The following is an 18,561-nucleotide window of genomic DNA, read 5'->3' as shown; positions in this document are numbered from 1 at the left end:
TCCCTCCGCCCCGCCGCCGGGAGGGGGCTGGAGCCGGGTCCGGCGCCCGGGGAAGCAGAGGAGGAGAGGCGGGCGGTGTGAGAGGACGTGCGGCGGCTTCTCCTGCGGGCAGCGCCAGGGGGAATCGGGGCGGGAAGGGGGGCGAGGAGGACGAGGCAGCAGAGGAGGCGGGCGGCGCAGAAAGGGAGTCCCGGAGCCGGCCCTCCCCGCCGCGGCGGAGGGCGGACCACGATGCCCAGCCGGAGGGCGCTGCCTGCCCGCCCGCCCGGACACCGCCGCCCGTAGCGGGGCTGCCGCAGCGCGGGGTGAGCGGAGCCCGGGGGCGCGGGGGTTGCCCGTGCGGGGCCGGGGGGGCTGCGGCGGGCGGCAGGAGCCGGGGCGAGGCGAGGCGGCGGCTTCCCCGCTCCGCGCTGCAGAGCGGGCCGGGATGCGGGATGCGGTGGGTCGGTGTCGGGGGTGGCGGAAGCGGCGCGGGGACGTCGCCACGGGGTGCGCTGCTCCTCTCGGGGGTGGGGGGCCCTTTTCTCGCGGCAGGTGCCGGCTGGCCCTTCGCCCTCCCTTCTCCACGGGACTCCCCGCGGGAACACCCCTGGGAACTCTTCGAAAAGAGGGTCGGTGGCCGCCGGCTCTGCCTCTTCTTTGCGGCGGGGCCGCGCGGGTGGGCTGCGGTGAGGGAGGGGGCTGCGGCGGCCACAGGGCATGATGGACGCGCCGCATGCGGGGAGAGAGGCTTTGGAGCAGAGATGCTAAAATGTCACCGCGTGCGATGTCCCTGTCAGGTCTGGATGCTTTGAGCGACCTCCCGCCACTGGAGTCTTTCTGCATCTCTGGAAAACCCCGGTGGTTCGGGAAGGAGAGGAATGCAGGCGTTTTGATCAGCTGTCATTGATAGCTTGCAGGTAGTGAGATGAGGTTTCCAAGCTCTGAGGTTGTACAGTAGTTCTCTGGTTCCTTGTAGGTGAATACTTGAAAAATAAATGTGTCAGAGTAACAGCACTCGTCTTGCATGCTATGTGGTCTTTTGTGGGGCATGAAGGCGCCTAGTACAGAGCAGGGATTCCAGCTGACATCCCCCGTGCTTCAAATGAGACGGGTATGGTGAGAGAAAAGAGAGATCATGGCATTGTGTACAGATTTCTGCCTGTTTCTATTCGGGCGTAACACCAAGTTTTTTAAAAGACCTGTCATTTGAGTACAATGGGCTTTTGTGCTTGATTTGAGAAGGAAGGTTTCTGGACAAGTTACTATAGAAGGGGTTACCTCTGAGATGGAGGCTACTTGGTATGATTCCCCTCAGCCCTTGCATTTGAGGATCCTGTTTAGTCTGAGGACATTGCTGTGGCCTCACTCTTTTTTTAAGTCATCTCCCTGCTCTCAGGTCTGATTTTTGGGTTGACTAGCTCTAAAAATAAAGACTGATAAGACCTTAGGGGAAGGCCTTTATGCATCTGTCCACAAGTAACTTTGAATGTGCTGTACAGGAGGAGAATCTGATTTCGAGGCTTGACACAGAGGAGGAACAAGGACAAAATTTACATCACCTAGGGATCTGTCAAGTACTGGGAGCTATGACAACAGCTCTCTACTACTCTCCCTTATTTATTTGTATTCCTTCCTCTCCTCCAACTTTCACTGCTAGCTCTCATGTGGTATATTTCAATGTTGGCTTATGCCCACTCTGAGTGGAAAACAGTGATGCTGAAAAACATGCTAAACCAATGTGTAACAAGAATGATATTCAGTACTATGTCTCCTTTGATGGCTCATGTGAACTTGTTTCTATAGAGACTTACTGGCTAGCCATTGGTGCTTATTAACCGATTTCAACATACACAACAAAGATCATGTTTTGTTTTTTTTTTTTTTCTTCTGATTGATGAGACATCGGAGGAGAGAAAGACCTGGTGGGGAAGGGTATCCTTAATTCCTGAGCCATGGAGTCACATCTGTTCAGTTACAGATGTGCTTGGTCTGTAGGTGTGTAATTGGAGACGTATTTTGACTGGATTGAGAGAGTTCAGTAGCAGAAGAAGGAGATTTTTGAATTTGCAATTACTTTATACCTTTTTTTTTTTGTAATACTGTACCTGAATTTTCTTTGAAAGCTGTGGTCATCATGAAAAATCTTGATTTTTTTTTTCTTTGCTTACTCTTCCCTGCCTCTTTGTTCAATGCTAGGAGTCTGCCTACCATTGCACTTTGTTGTTTTTAGGGTTTTTTAAAATTGGCAAACATTTCGATAATTATTACTTCTATCAGATAATATGCTGAACTGATTAGCCTATTTTCTAGTGCCCTAATTTTTCTTCTTAATAGTTTCCACAGCCTCAAATATCTTGCAGTTCTGTGGGTAATACAACAGCATGATGGAGGTGTGTTTTTCCAGTTGTGTTCAGGAAGAGCTAGTGTGAATATCACTTTGGGATTTTATTGTGGTATTATCACTTATTGTGGAACTAGGCCCTCAATATATGCAAAATTGTCTAATGGAAAACGACTACCTATCATCAATGCTTGAAAAAAGCATTTCTTTAATCCACTCATGCTGTCCTATGTGTACTGATTGAAGTTATGGAGAAAGACAAACTTTTTAAGTTGGTGACTCTTCAAGAGTAAGATCTGCCTTCAACATTATTTTTCCCCATTGTTGTTTCCTGAAAATAAAGGTAGCACAAAACCAAATTCTGTAGTGCTGATGCCAGAAGCCTTTGTGAGCCTGTCTTTTCTCTCTCTAACTGGTTTGTGCCCAGAAAATCTGAGATACATGGTCAGTTCTCCACTTATTTTCACACAAGGCTGCTAAAATCAGCTGTGCTGCCTTGTTCTGAGTGACTGAAATCAGAGTGGTTATTTCTTAGCAAGTGAGAACACCCCAGGTTATGACAGCTTTTGAAGCCTTTGCTGTGTCTTTAGTCTGTTGCTGTGTCTTTAGTCCATTGCTTCCCAGGTGAGATTCCCGTGTGAATTAAATCAGTTCAGTTTTTGTTCTGTCACTCTGGTGGGCAGCTGAGAGATTAGTTCTCCTGAAATTGCTGCATGGTGTCTGCTGTGGCTCTGACTGGTTGTTGGTGATGCTCAGTGCTTTGAAGTTCCCAACTCTGGAGGATGGCTTGATATTACATTGAATTCTGCAGATTTAGCCCTATACTATTCCCAGGACATATTTTATTTATTTTTTCGTGTGTCTTTTTTGTTTGTTTATTTGTTTTTATTTTGTTTGGTTTTAATCTGATGACAGAAAAGTCAGTGCAAACATCAACCTGCAAGCCCAGTTCTTCTCTGAAGAGCACCCAAAGCTCTTGAGGTTTTTAACTGGTAGATGTTTGGACAGGGCATAAACACAAAAATAATGACCAACATGTTTATTGCTACTGCTGTGCGAAGTTGGTGCTGCAGCTTGCTCACATGTCCTCTCTTACATATTTAGGTATTGTTTGCTGGGTTTGCATATCCAGAGCGAAACTTGCTTTTCAGTGGTGCTCTTCAGAAAATGCTGCTTGGCAGCAGCTGAGAGACCCATTGTGAGTGGCATTGTTGTTCATGATGCATGTCCTGATTCCGAAAATCTGGTGCTTTTGTTACAATTGTGCTCCCACCGACATCTATTGGATGGAATGAGCAGGGGTTGAAGAGGAGAGGCTACAGAATCAGTAGCTACTTTTAGTAATCATTAGCTGGGTTGTTATATATGTGCCCAACATTCACTCTTTTTCTCCCTTTTTGGAAAATCTGCTTTATTGGTGGTGTGTACCCTGTGCACTGTCAAAACAGTGCTGAATAGCCTGCCTGTGTTGTAAATAATCAGACCTTCTTGTAAGAGTATGTAGTGACAGGACAAGGGGGAATGGCTTCAGACTGAAAGAGAGTAGGTTTATATTAGAAATAAGAAAAAAATCTTTACTGTGGAAGTGATGAGGCACTGGAACAGGTCGTCTAGAGCAGTTGTAGCTGCCCCATCCCTGGAAGTGTTCAAAGCCAGGTTGGATTGGACCCTGAGCAGCCTGGTCTAGTGGAAGGTGTCTCTGCCTGTGGCAGGGGCGTTGGAACGAGATGACCTTTAAGGTCCCTTCCAACCAAGCTGTTCTATGATTCTGTGAATCATCTGAGGGCAATTACACACAGTCCTAGGGAATTGAGGGCAGTGTCATTCATATGGTAGTCTTTGTTGTGCTGCTTTTTTTTCCTGATAAGCAAGTGGGTTGATGCTTGTTCATCCTTTTCAAGTAGAAGATAACTTTCCTTAACCCAAGTGGGTTTCTGTGTTTTATTTCAAAAGGGTTGAACTTTGTTAGTGTGGGATATAGGATCCCAGAACAGTGTCTGGAATGTGTTGTGCAGCTTCCAAACTTTCTGGTTATACTGAAAATCATACGGGAGTGATTGAGGATATAATTAGTCTGAACGGGGTGGCCACAGGCGGAGGAGTGAGGACAGAATGGGCTTATACATATAAGACAGTGTTTTGATCCATTTTTCTGAAGGATTCATGCTGCATTATTCTCGTATCTTAACCAGAACGAGAATTAGCTTGAGGGCAGATCCATGTGCAGAGATGTGCTGATCATTCATTTACCATGTCCTCTAGGGATCTGAGGATCAGCATAAATTGTAAAGGCACGCTGCTTGTTGCCAAATAACAGAATTGTGTCGGCCAGATAGAGATTTAAAGTTTTCTGTGGGCTTGGACATCCTTTGAATTTGGAGTAAGGCTTCTGCTTTTCTTGTTTTAGAGGTGTCACTGGAATTCATGACCATACAGGTCAGTCACGTTGCCACACTGCCACATATTCTCTACTCCTTTAAGCCATTTTTTAAATAGCCTTGACAATACATGGCTCCTTTGATTTTTATTTTCTCTTTGTTGTTCTCTAGCAAGTGGAAGGCTGCTCCTTTGCTCAGAAAATTTGTCTCATGGAAGAGCAACATTTACAGTTAATGGCTCTTGCTGTTGATGACCAAGGTTTTGTAGAAATCATGGCAAATGCCTGTGAGACACTAATATTTTTGGCAGCTCTAAGGTCACCAATTTTAAAATTGAACTCAGCACAGTTGCAAAATTGAGCTTCATTCCTAAGCCTGTCTGAGGACAAATGATGTGTAAGTCTAAAGAAATATGTCTGACTCTCATCCTGGTTGTCCCTGAATCCCTGCTTAGAGCTTGTCAAAGCTCACATGTTTCTAGAGAACCTGGGAGTTGACCCTTGTAGAAGAGCTGCCCTATTCAGTAACTTAAGCAGGAACATGAAATTGCAGTGTGAATTTTCATAGGTGTTTCTTGTGCTGCTTTTTACTGCTTACTTGAGGCTCCAGTGAATTCAGCATCCTGCTTCACCACCCGTCAGTTTAAATCCATCAAAAAGTAGAGGAGGAGAAGAAAAAAAATCCAACTTCAATGGAAACATACACTGCAAAAGGCAGTTGTATCACATTTATATTCTGCTGTGTGCTTCTGTCACCCACGCTTGTAAAATACTCAGTGATGGCAAAATGAAGTACATTTCATTTCCACATATACAAATGTTGTATTTGCTGTGTAATTTCTGGTAGCTTTTCTATGGTAACTTATTTTTCTACTTGTTCCAGACCTTCCTCCATTCCCTGTGCATGGAGGGGGATGTTTCGTAATGCAAGAACTGAAGAGAAACTCAGCTATTTGTTTTTAACTGACTGAGGTATTAACTTGAAAAATGTAATTTCATGAAGTGCAGCTGGGATTTTTGGAGCATCCCATTAGAACCACTTATGGGAGAAAGGCAGAGAATTGGAAAAATGAAGAGTCATTGTAAAAGGGTGCTTTTTCTTCCCTAGAACACCTCAATCACTCTCTTTTGTGCTCAAAGCTTGCTAGTAATACCAGTAAAACACACTCATTAATCTGTCAGAGCCACAAAATTCTGATGGGAAGGCTGTATTTGGATACATGAAGCCAGAAGAACTGTTTACACAGACTTGTGAGGGACTCTTGCACTCTCACAGAGCAAACTCATGTTGCCCTATGCTAAAGCTCTCCTGCCTTGTGATATGCCATGCCAGCTCAGCCAGCAGACCTGAGGGCAAGCAGGACAAGGGCAGGACAGCCTACAAAATGCAGGGCTGTAGGGTGACAACCCTAGCAGACTGCAAAGTGTCCCCAAATGCCATTTGTTTCTTTGTAAGGATTGTGCCCTCACACTGCAGAGCACAACAGTGCTGCTGATGAGGACGGCCTGGAATGCTGTCTATACAGGAGAGAAAAGACACTGAATGTGTTGAACAGGAGTGCTTGCACATTGTTTTGGGGTGATTTGGGGAGATATCAAGTAGCTCAAAACCTTTGGTAGGTTGCAGAACTATTGGTTGTAATCTACCATTCTGAAAGTGGAACGGATTTTAAAGAACTGAGTGTGAAAAATTATTGGACAGTGGATCATCAGAGCAATTGGGATATTCAGGGATTTAAACTGCTGGTAGAAAGGGCTCCACCTTGAGAAATGCTTGGTGATATGGGTATATTTCTTAAGTGCAGGACCAGATCAGGCAGAAGACACCAGTTTCCAGCGTTACACTTCTAACACTGGGCTGAGTCAAGGGAATTTCAGGCCTCTCCAGTGCAAATGTGGGCCATAAACTGATGAAGGTTTCACATCGTTGCATCACTCACACAAATAATTCTCAGTTATATTGAGAATACAGTGAATGTTATTTGGAAAGACATGAGAAGGTGTAACACAGTTTGTCAGTCTTGAAAGCCATTAGGAGCAGGCAATGTTTTTCAGCAAATAAAATACCAGAAAAATAAAATGCCATTCAAGAAATACTCAGCTTCCTGAGGCTTTCACTGAGACCCTACTACTTGCTGGCTGCACAGGGCTGTGTAGTCCAAATGCAGACTTACAGAGCCATTTAGGTTGGAAAAGACCTTTAGGATCTTTTAAGTTCAACCATAAACTGGTGTCCTGGCTATGTGGTTGCATGTTGGTTTCCTGTGGTGATAAGCATCAGATGGAGAGCAGCCCTTTGGAGCAGCTTGTGGTTTTGGGAAAACTAGAGGTGAGTCATGGGTTGTAGCCACCACATCACTACTGTGAGTCTGCCAAAAACACAAGAGACAAATCATTTATACGTAGTCATTTCAGGCACCACTGCAGCAGGGAATGGAGAGAGGCCATTGTTTTTGTGGGGTTGTCACATGCAGTACGTCTGCCTCTGCCCTCATGCATGCCCCAGTGCGTGCACCCAGTGACCCAAATATCTGAGAAACAACAGGGGAATGTTCAAGTGTCTGAGGTTAGGTGAGGACAGCAGCAACTGTGAACAGAAAGGAGATGAGAGATTGGGTGATATTCAGCTTGAGCTTTACACAGAAGCTGTAACAATGCAGAGAACGGCATAAGGCACATTAATCTGTGCTGCTGCCCGTCCCAGAGGAGATGTAAATCCACATCAGTGAGACAACCTGGACAGCCCATGGGCTGTCACTGGTTTCCGGTCACGGAAGTGATGAAGCTGGACTGTGTGCCACTTGCATCAGCCAACAGATTATGCAAGGCAGTTGCAGAATATTACAAATTCACAGGTGTTGAGCAAGAAAAGCTGTGCCTGTGCTACAAGGGATGATCTGTAAAGAGAAGCTGTTCAAGGACTACATGCCAATCATGTGCCTGTATGATTTGCATGAAAGTGGTGGAGATTTTGACTAGAAATGGTTGGTCTGTGGCTTTGTTTTTCTTACTCAGATTCCATAGCAAAATAAAATTCTGCAACATGCAGAATTAGGTAGAAATTAGGCAGTGCAGAAAAGTTCTGGCCCAAAACACCGAGCAGAAATATTATGCATACAACTCCTCCCCTCCTCCCCTCTGTGCAGGGCTGTTTTTTAGAGGGTTTGTTTTCTATTTACTTAAAATTGCAAACATAAAATGATATACCACTTTGAATTGCATTAATGTTTCTTTTTTTGTTTGTTTTCTTTGTTTATTTCCAGTTGAGAGTACTAGGGTTTGTTGATTTTTTTGTGTTGTGTTAGTGCCATAAATTAGACAGAGAAGATTCTACTTTTGACTTCGATATCTGGAGTAAGAGAAAGGATGTGGAGTTTGAAGTCGGAAAAGGAATTAAGGATCCAATTAAGGTCCCCTATGTCTGCTAGTTCTCTTTGTGTACATATCTGTGCTCATTATTTGATTCTTAGGGAGATTTTCTTGAGTTTGTTTTCAGTGATGGAAATAAGAGGTAAAGTAGAAGAACTGGTAACTGGGGAGGAAGTTGTTTGGGGTTGACCAAAGCCATAAGCTGTTTTTTGTGCTAACAGGAGGAAAACAGGGTGTCATTTCAGATATAATGAAATATTTTATTTCCTTTATATCACTGTTTTATCTCTTTATGGTTTGTAGCTTCTTTGTGTAAAAATTTTATTTTCTTTACCCAGAGTTCAATTTTGAAAGTACGTGCTGGAGCTGACAACCAAAAGTGTGTTCCCTAGCCTCTCTGCTGCTCTTTTCTGTGGATTCAGCAGTGCCCTTAAGAGAAGGAAAAGCACAGCTGGTGTCCGTCCCACAGAGCAGCAGTTGTGTGAATTGGGTGGGTTGCATTTATCTGGTATTGGCAGTAATTCCCCAGAAAGTGACTCTATTGGTCCCTACAGAAAAGGGACCACCACAGACAGATTTCCCTACAGCTCTTGAAATAAAAGATTGAGGCACTCTGTTTATTTTTTTAAACCCATAACAGTCTTGTCGCATAAGCATGGCATCAAACCTCACTTCTGATCACCACAAGAGTAATGAATAAGCTATTTGCATGAAGAAATATTAGTGTCAAGCTAAAGAGCAACAGAAAGAGGCCCTGACTGGAATGAGGGGGGGGGGAGTACATATCATTGACCTTATTGTCTTCTTGCTGTCTTTGTTCTCTAAATAAGAATATATAGGTCAAGGAAATGGTAAATAAACTTGATGACATTTTTTCAATACTGATAGCTCTGTATCTTCTCACGTGGCAGTCTGTATTTTCCAGTACATAGTGACCTGCAATTAATCTGCAGTCATCTATCCAATCAAAGGCTCATGTCTTTCCAATCAACACCACTGGGGTGCTCAAAGGAAAAACAAATCTCTCATGACATCAACTAATCCATTTTCAAGAAGGAGCTCATTTTGTAATGTCTTCCAGCCCAGCAGCCCTATAAACATTCTTTTGGTGTTCAAAAACAATTTAATTAGGAGATAACTGGTGTTTGAAAATAATTAATATCAATAGTTTTAGTTAATAGTTGATATAAACTGTATTCCACCTTAAGTTACACTAAGTTGAGTTAGGGATGGATGTTACTAGATTCCTGGTGATCTGGAGATAGGCCAGAAGTTGGAATATGTTGTTTCTTCAGAACACGATTTTGAAATTTTATTACTGATCCATGTCCAGGGTACCATCAATATGCATATCCCCATTGTCCTGACTTGCACTGTTGAACTGGGCTGTGGGAGGTGCTTGCTTTGAAAATGGTTGTGTTGCTTGTTGCCACACTCCTGGCAGCAGCTGAAGACTTAAGTCCATGATATCAGTGCTCTCATAACACAGCACTTGCTGTCTGATCTCTGGCTGATGCATCATTGTAAAGAGAGAGAGAGAGAGAGAGAGCCAAAGGGAGAATATGGTAGTGGTGATGATGGGGATGATACACACTGAGTGACTGAAGTTCTCTGCTTTAGATTTCGGCATTATCAGGAAGGAAGTTTCTGACCAATTTTGCAATATTTTTTCCTAAGTATTTTAAAAAGTTAATTTTGATAATAGAAATAGCTAGTTGACAAATGTTTTAGGACTGTTATTTTCTTTAAGTGTTCATTTGCTTCCCAGAACTCAGCTTAGCTAAGGTATAACTTGTCTTCTTCAGTAATTTCTTCTTGGGAAACTAACATCTTCATAATATTTCCTTAGTGTTGCATCATTTTATAATGGTAAGGCTTCATTTATCTTAAGAAGAATTACTTCCTTGGCTTCATTTATACAGTAGAGACAGTATCTGCTGCTGTCAGAGACTTGGTCTGATGGATGTATCTTACAGTCCTTCAAGATGACTTAATCTGCTCCAAAGTTATTCATGGGGGTTTTGGCTGAATAACTCAGTGAAATGGTTTCCCAGATCTAAAATGCACTCCCTCCAGAGAACAGGTGTTTGGTTGCTTTATTCCTTTTATGGTGCAGGAAAATAGGCTTGTAAAAATTTGAGCACTGTGAGTTCCAAAGTCAGGAGGACTTAAAAAAAAAGGTAATTTTTGAAGGAACAGAATGATTTTTTGAGTCAAGGCTACTTTTCATTATTCCTTTGATACCTATTTTCTGGTTCCTGAATTCCTACTGAGATCATGCTGATTCCTAGTTCCAAGATGTTTGCTCTGGTATAGAGAGCTGGGAAAACAGCTGTTTGGCTTGAAATCCCATTACGCAGGTTTCATACTAAATTTTACCAAGGAGTGAATGGAAAGCACACTTGCTGTTTGCAATGATGTGATATGGAATGATTTTTAAAAATCTTGGTGCATTGTGGAACAACAGAAAGCAATTATTTTAAAATTGCCATTCCTTTTCCTTGTTATTATTCAAGGTAGGATAGATTGCCAGAAAAATTCTGAGTATTATCGTTTGTAGAACTTCATTTATCTTGATCTTCAGCAGAAGCCAGGCAATGATGCAGGTAATTTAAAAAATAAATTGAAAGGGGGAAGTTTATTTGTTTATCTCTCTTATGAAGCATTCAACAAGGGAAATAGAAAGTCAGGAATAAAATCTACACTGTCTTGCAAGGAGAGATGAATGTGTCAGGTGGTAAATGGTATGTTACTCAGAACAGAGAGAGCACAGTGAACGTTTCAAGTAGAGCTCATATCAAGCTACGGGACAGAAGAGCACATATTGAGATTTTTGCATCCTGTGTTCCAATGAAGAAGTAGTATCAATGCCTAAGAGGGTTTTGATTGGCATTAAATGGCTTTGTGGACAGGGAGAGATGATAGGAGGTCAGGATACCCAAGTCCATTCAGACCTAAGGCCAGTGTGTTTTCTTTATCTTGTAGCTTCTCCTTTGTCACTTCCTCCATCCTCTTGTAATAGAAAAAGCATTTTTTTCTCCTTTGTCCATGCCCTTTGCCCTCAAGCCAGATATGTGAGGTGTCCACTTCAAGTCTCAAACCAGTCATGTCCCATCTGCTTCATCCTCCTCAACATTTCATGTACTGTAACTTTATCATAACATTTACTTTACCGTAATGTTTTTTCTGCTTTAAATTTATGCTTTGATGTGACTATCTAAGTTGTGTAGCTCTTCTGGGGTTTGTTTACTTATATGTATTCAGTATCAGTGTTTAATAGCCTAGCTGCCAAGTGTCAGGTCCTTTTCAGGTTTGTTTCCCCGCTTGGCTACCAGAGAAGTCTGGTGTTCTCTGACCACCTTGCTTGGCCTTCCTTAGTACATTGCTCTTGTCAATCCTTATTTACCTTTGTCTCTTACAGTTTTGATTTCATCTTCCTGTGATGATAACAGAAGGGGGAAACTGAAACTTCCTGCATATCAGGAAAGTAAATTGAGATTACTGGCAAGTTTTAGTTATGGTATTCTTGGTAGCATGTGCACCTTTGAGTTTGTTTCAAGCTTCAAGAGCCTCAGTGGGAGACTCAAAGTTTTGTTCAAATCATCAGTGATTCAAGACTGGTAGTTTTTAAAATTATTTGCTTTTAAGCCTTCAAACAGCTCTTCTGCTGGAAGATTTTGCTGATAAGCTGTTAAGCACAGCAGGTAATGGAAATATTTCAGTGCAGGTGAGTGACAGGTGGGAATTAAAAACCAATTTTCAGGACTTCTCTCTCCCTCTGCATTAGTGTAGCAGAAGCAGTTCATGCCCTGTTTTATCAGTTTTCTGTAAACAGTAGCTGAACAGTTGAGCAGTGACAGCTTGCAAACAAATGCTGAGGTGCTGGGAGGGTGTAGCTGTTACCCTGAAAGTTGTGCAAAACTCTGCATTTAATGTGTGCTCAGTATATCCATGTTTGATGAGTATCAGTTACCACAAAGATGGACTTCCAGTGGGAGGGCAGAAGGCAAGTGAGAATGATGTAAATTAGAGGTGGAGAAGGAAGGGAATGAAACGGTGTAAAGAGTGGTGATTTTGTGAGCATCAGTTGCATTGGCAAGTGTTAACTGGAATGGGAGTTGGTCTCGCTTTATACCTTCCAGGCTGAGCAGAAGATGGGGTCCCCCGACTTGGTGCTGGGGTGCATGAGGATAAATTGATAATCAATTATGATTATGTTTTGAGTCTTTCAGCTCAGGGTGGTATTTTTATTATGTACCAAGGATTTCCTTCACCACTGACCAAACCAATTGCTAGCTCCATTAAGGCTGGATGTGAAAAGTGCTGTCCTTTTTCAAGCAAAACATCTTGGGAACTGGAAAAAGCTAAATGTTTATTGACTCCTCATTCTCATGTGTTGTAGCACTACTGTATTTGCTCAGAAAGATAATTTAACAGTTTGCAAAACTGGCTCCAATGAAACTATTTGCTGAAATGAAAAGAATCAAACCAAAAAGGTTTTCCAGAGTGGACCAAGCTCAGATAATTTATCAACTCATGCATATGTTAACACAGAATGTCATCTCTCTAAACCAGTCCTATACTGAAGAGCTGTTATATCAGGCCATGCAGTTCCTTATTAGTATGCCTGTGGCACTTCCAGCTCTCCTCTGCTTCTGCACTCAGAATGTGCTCTTGGTTTGACCCCCTGTGCAAACAGGGAGTTTCCTTTGCTGGTCTTTTAAACATGGTAATATATGTCTTGTCTCAGGAACATCCTCTGAAAAGGTATCTAAGCTTTCTAAGTACCTCCCAGAGAAGCATTCATTGCTTTCCCCTCTCTTTTGACCTGTGCGTGAAGGTGCAATTCATGGTACTGATCTGTCAACAATACCCTGGTTTGTTGCAGTGAGTGAAGTTATACAGGTTTATACCAGAGAATGGCACATCTTGTATGAAAGGTGAAATATAACCCTATGCATGTAGCTTAAGTTTTATGTACTGCACAGCATTAGGTGGGTTAAGCAGGATGAAATTAAGCCAAATAGAAAAGTATTTTCTATTTGCATTTTTCCCCTGTTTTCTGATTTGCTCAGGTTAAGCAGTGATTAATGCAGGCACTCAAACTCTTTTTAGTGTTTGTATTCCTTAGAAATTGCTTGGTTTTTTAGAAATCTTCATTCTGATAAAAAAGTTGCAGCTCCCATCTTGGCCATAGTTGCAGACATGAAAATGCAACAGGCACCAAAAAAAATTGCAAATGAAGTCTGTGGGTATCCACATTTCAAGTTAAATGATAGACCTTTCCACATCAACTCACTCACATGTTGGAGAAGCTATGCTGCAAGAAATTCTCAGATCACCTTTCCCCTTACTATTGCTGAGGTTTTTTCATAGAATTTGATAGATCTTTAATTCTCTTGAACTTAATGGCAAAGCTTCTACTCATTCAGTGGCATCAGGGTTTGACCAATATTTACAAGTGCTGTAAATCAACCTCCTTTCTCCCAAACTTAGAATCATTAAGGTTCGAAGAGACCTCTAAGATGATGGAGTCCAACCTTTTACTGAACAGTGCCAGGTTCACTACTAAACCATATCCCTAAGCATCACATCTACATGTTTTCTGAACACTTCCAGGGACAGTGATTCCAGCATTACCCTGGTCAGTCTGTTCCAGTGCTTGACTACCCTTTCAATGAAGAAATTTTTCGTAGTATTCAATCTAAACCTCCCCTGGCACAACTTAAGTTTTATCTTACTTAATGTAAAAATGACAAATGCCTGAAATAAATAATTAAACAAGTGGTCTATCTCGCCTTGATTTCAAATGTTTTCCAGGGGACATTTTCGCACTACAGTGCTTGAGTTTGTTTATAAGCACATATGCTGTGCATGCTGACATACAGCGAACACCAATTTATTAAGGCATTTCTCTTCCAGCTAAATGTGTATTTGGCTGTTTTGAATCAGACCTCAGTATAAGCTCACCTCTCTTTTTGCTGTCAGCTTCCACTCTGTTTTGCGAGTGCTGTCTCCCAGTTTCACAAGCAAATGGAAAGACAATCAATTCAAATTAGCTTCTCTGACACAGAAAAAGACCTGGAGCTTTCTGGAATGTGTAGCATCACACTGAAGAGCTGCTAATGCTGAGGGACATCTTCAGGAAGTTTCGCTTCCTGGTGATTTGGCCAGAAAGCAAATGGTGGAGATATAAATTAGCTTGACAGAAGTAGAAAACATGGGCACTTGGATACATTTAGGTCATGAGTCTTCACCTGTCTGTCCAGGGATTAGGAAAGAGCTGTAGGTAAGTTTATTATCCTGCAGTGAGCTACCACCTGCCAAGCTCCTGGAGGCTCTCACTGTCAGGTGAGATATTGGGTGGATTTGTGATTGCTGTGATGCCTTTATGCCAGTCCCAGTATCTGTGGTTGGAAGTGCAACTTTTCTGCTGATAAATGGATGCAGATCAGGCATCCAAGCTGCTCCTATTTCCAGTAATTCCTTGCCTTGTAAGCATCATCCTAAAGAGCGTACTTGGGAAGATGAATCCTAATGTTGTCTTTCAGGGCTTGAAGAAGGCAGGGCCTGAGATGGGTTGCTACAAGTGACACATGTTGTCTAGATGTGGATATAAAAGGAGAGACTCGATCAAAGATTTAGAATGTTTTCAACAAAAACAGTGCACATGTAACTGAGAGAGATTTGGATGAGGAATGGTGTTTTTAGCATGCCTTTGACCATAGGACAGGCTTCTGTAACTCTCAAGGGTTCACAAACTATAAAGAAAATTAGCCTAGAAATGAAAAGCACTTAAAATTTTTAGTCTCACTTTGCTACCCACTTATTACTATCAGAACATAGCTGAGTTTGTTAATGAGATATGCCAATTATAGGAGTTTTCTTTCTCAAAACTGTAGGGAAAAAAAGATTTTTAAGGTCAATTGCCTTGCCAATTGCCTTGTCTTTTTTTTTTTTTTTTTAATAAACTATACTCTTTTTTAGAATGGTTCTGAAAAATAGGTTTCGAGGAAAGAACAATTACCATGGTCAAAATTAAAAGCAAAATTTAAAGCCAACTTTAGTATTCTTTTAATGCATGTTTTTTCAAACCCAACACATTAAACTGAAATGTAGTTCCCTTCTGTGCATGATGAAAAGAAAGAAATTATAAGAATTTGAAAAATCTAGGAAAAAATTATTATGTGAAATTTGTATATGTACCATAGTCTTCTCTTGTAGATTTCTCTAACATAAAGGTGTGTTCCTAAGTAGCAGGTTTCCTTTTTATCATAAGGGTATTACATTACTGCCATGATTGACATACCACTCTTCACACAAACACAGACTTCAAGAGACTTCAAGTGGAATATTAACCAGTGTCAGTTCAATTGCTTCTCCTCTCGAAGGCCTGCAATCTTTGGATAAAAGGTGGGAGAATATCCTGACACTCCAGTGTTCTTTATCATCTCTGCCATGCCCTGTCAGGATATGTTTTCCTTTTTTGTTGGAAAACCTGCTCTTTGACCTTTCTCCACCAGCCTCACCAGGGACAGCTCTGAGAGCTCTTTTCTAAGAAAGAGTTGTACTTCCACATCCATAGCTGCACTTAAGCCCAGCTGGACACACCAGGCCAGGCTCTGCTGACACCTGCATCTCTGTCAATCTATGTCAAGGCTTGTGAAGAAAAGCAGAACTTAGTCCTGTGAGTTCTCTAATGGATTCCACTTGCCTGTGCCATGGGATTTGTTTTGTCTCTTCTACAAACTCACCCTGAAACCTCTTTGCTGATCGTACCTACTATCCTCTGACCTAGACTCTCTCTGGAAAAGCATCAAAGCTAACCTCTTCTGTCCTTCTCACTTCACAGTATACATTTGTTTGCAGTGACCTTCTTTTGGAATGATAGCAAAGCTTAACATCTACGGTACATCTCACTCATGCTGTGAAGCATTTCTATTTCACCAGAGTCATAGTGGGGTGGTCTGTAGGAGTCAGGCAAAGCAAAGTCTGAGTGCCCTTTGCTTTCAGGTGTCTATGTGAGGGCTGAAGCTGCTGGGGTTGTTGATGAGGAGGGAGCCTGTGATACCTGCACCTGGTTTTTCTGCACAAAGCCTTTGGTGCTACAGAAGGTCATGTGAGCTCAGGAAACCAGGGACACACTGTAGGTACGTTTCCCTGGACAGGGTATAACACTGCTGGAAAGCTGATCTTTGGATTCTACCAATGACCTTTTTTTCTGTCCACATAGAATGGTGTTGGGAGCCTTCATCTGGGAGAGCTGTATTGAAACTTCCCCTGCCTGACACTGCCTTGAATCTGGCCCATCTCAAACAAAGGCAGCATTCAGTGTGCGATCTGAGGTGGAAACAGAGCAGCTATATCTCCAAAACTCTTTTTCAGCTACCCTTGCAGCTTCTCTGTGCTGTCAGCATTCCCCTAGATCTCTGGCCCTGCTCATCAGGCAGGAAAACAGCTAAGACACTGCTCAAAGCAGCCTTAGGGCTGCTCCAAGTGCATCTGCCCAGGAAGTGGATTTGTTTGAATGGGAGCTCACCAGGCTGCATCATAGCTAACTGTAAGTTTAAAAATGTCAAGGTCAAGAGTTAGGCCCTAGAGACTTGGAGAGAGGACATCTGCCTAAGAGCATGGCGAGTGCAGGAGTCGGTCACCTGGAGGGGAATTTTGTCACATGCTTGATCATGATTTAAGCAGTTAACAAAGTTAACTGCAGCCAATGAAGGTCATTTGAATGTCATTTCATAGCATCATAGAATGGTTTGGGTTGGAAGGGACCTCCAGCCCAAGGGTGTTGTCCATCCCCTGGGTGTCCAGCCCACATGCACATGTGTGCATATGGCCAGGGACACCTTTCACTAGACCAGGTTGCTCCAAGCCCTATCCAACCTGGCCTTGAACACTTGCAGGGATGGGGCGTCCACAGCTTCTCTGGGCAACCTGAGCCAGGATCTCACCATCCTCATAGCCAAGAATTTCTTCCTGATATCTGAACCTGTCCACTTTCAGTTTAAAGTCATTGCCCCTTCTTCTGTAATTTCATGCCCTTGTCCAAAGTCCCTCTCCAGCTCTCTTGTAGCCCCTTCAGGTTCTGGAAGGTGCTCTAAGGTCTCCTTGCAACCTTCTTTTCTCCAGGCTGAACAATCCCGATTCTCCCAGTTTTGCCTTATCCTTCTGGCCAATTTTCCTGTTTGACAGTAATGATACCACTGGATGTTAAAAACCAACATTTGATTTATAATTCAGCATACCTTGGATTGTATTGGACCCTTGAAGTTTAATCCATTTTGCTTGATTAGCTTTAAGTATTTTCTCCTTTTGAGCAAGCTTTATGATTGGCATTGCTTTAGAAGCTCACAAGTAGAAAAGTGATGATTTGCTGCATCCAAAATGAAGACCACTGAAAGGAGCTATAGCTAAATTTTTACCTTGGTGAGGACTGAAATTTTTCAGTTAGCAAAAAAATAAAACCAACTCTCAGTCAGGAGCAAAGCCCTGGCATCATTGAAGCTCTACCAGTTTAACAGTAGGAAGTACAGCCCTTAGGATCCAAGAGCTATACCTGGCCATAAGAAGAAAGTTGGTTTGGTAATACTTTGGTGAGATGGAATAAAAGGGTTTGCAAGGAAAGCTTATAGCATAGGGTATGTTAATTACTATCCAATTTCTTCGCAGTCTCCAAGGAATGCCAGTTTTATTTAACCAGATTTTTAAAATATTTAATTTCCTGAATGAGGCTTTTCATTTGCCTTATAATTTTGGAACTGCTGTGTTGCCTGAGCAAGACAGAGATTCACTGTGTAGTACTCATAAGTGAGATAGATAATAAACCTTTGAACATCATTTAAAAGTGTGTTCGTCAGAAATTCAGTGTCTTCCCAAAGATGCTGTTAGATGTTCAGCTATCTTCTATAGCCCATGAGCTGAAAGGAGTGGTTTAAACCAGAGGCGTTGTTTGTTGCTGAGTGGCATCTTTTGCAGCCAGTTGGCAAGAGGTGGAAGAAAATCTCATGTGTTCAATGTGAAATATGGGTGTTATTATCTTCTGTATAAGAAGGTAAACTAGGAAAACTAAATGAAGAGGAAGGCAAGGAATTGATCCAGTCAAATCGAAGGTGATCGAGGTTATACCACTGATTCACAGAGGGCACTGGATGATAAGATGCTATTTGGAGCCTGATATTTGCTCCACTCAGGTGGCAGCCTGAGAGTAGTGGTTGTGCACTTGGGTTGTCCTCAGTTTCAATACAGATTTCATTTATGAAATTCAGTATTTTGGTCTCTGTGCTGTTGTCCTCTTTATTCATCTACCATTCATCAGACTCCTTAGATCCTCTCAACTGCCTTTTTCCGTGGTCCAGCTGTTTAGTCTCCATTCCAGAGCTTTGCTGCTGCAACTTATTTTTCACTGGCTGGATTGAGGTTGCTTCCTTTTCTCAGCAGGGGTGGATTTCATCTCTGATATGTATTCTGCATTATGTTTATTATGAAA

General features: G+C 42.4%; 1 protein-coding gene across 3 annotated transcripts in view; it reads left to right on the top strand.

The window, feature by feature from the left end:
• The window catches only part of PLPPR1 (phospholipid phosphatase related 1), a 130,343-nt gene that overhangs the window by 261 nt on the left and 111,521 nt on the right, over positions 1-18,561 (top strand). Inside the window, exon 1 of one of the 3 annotated variants that reach the window (XM_032675820.1) lies at positions 166-305. The exons of 1 other annotated variant lie outside the window; for it this stretch is intronic. The gene's annotated coding sequence lies outside the window, so the exon portion shown is untranslated. Of the gene's footprint in view, positions 1-165; positions 306-807; positions 900-18,561 lie in introns of those variants that run through there. One more of the 3 variants, XM_032675822.1, reaches the window with a different exon arrangement.

The sequence above is a fragment of the Chiroxiphia lanceolata genome, chromosome Z, assembly GCF_009829145.1.
Source record: "Chiroxiphia lanceolata isolate bChiLan1 chromosome Z, bChiLan1.pri, whole genome shotgun sequence".
NCBI lineage: Eukaryota > Metazoa > Chordata > Aves > Passeriformes > Pipridae > Chiroxiphia > Chiroxiphia lanceolata.
Note: the sequence above shows the minus strand (reverse complement) of the source record. Positions and strands in the feature narration are given on the sequence as shown.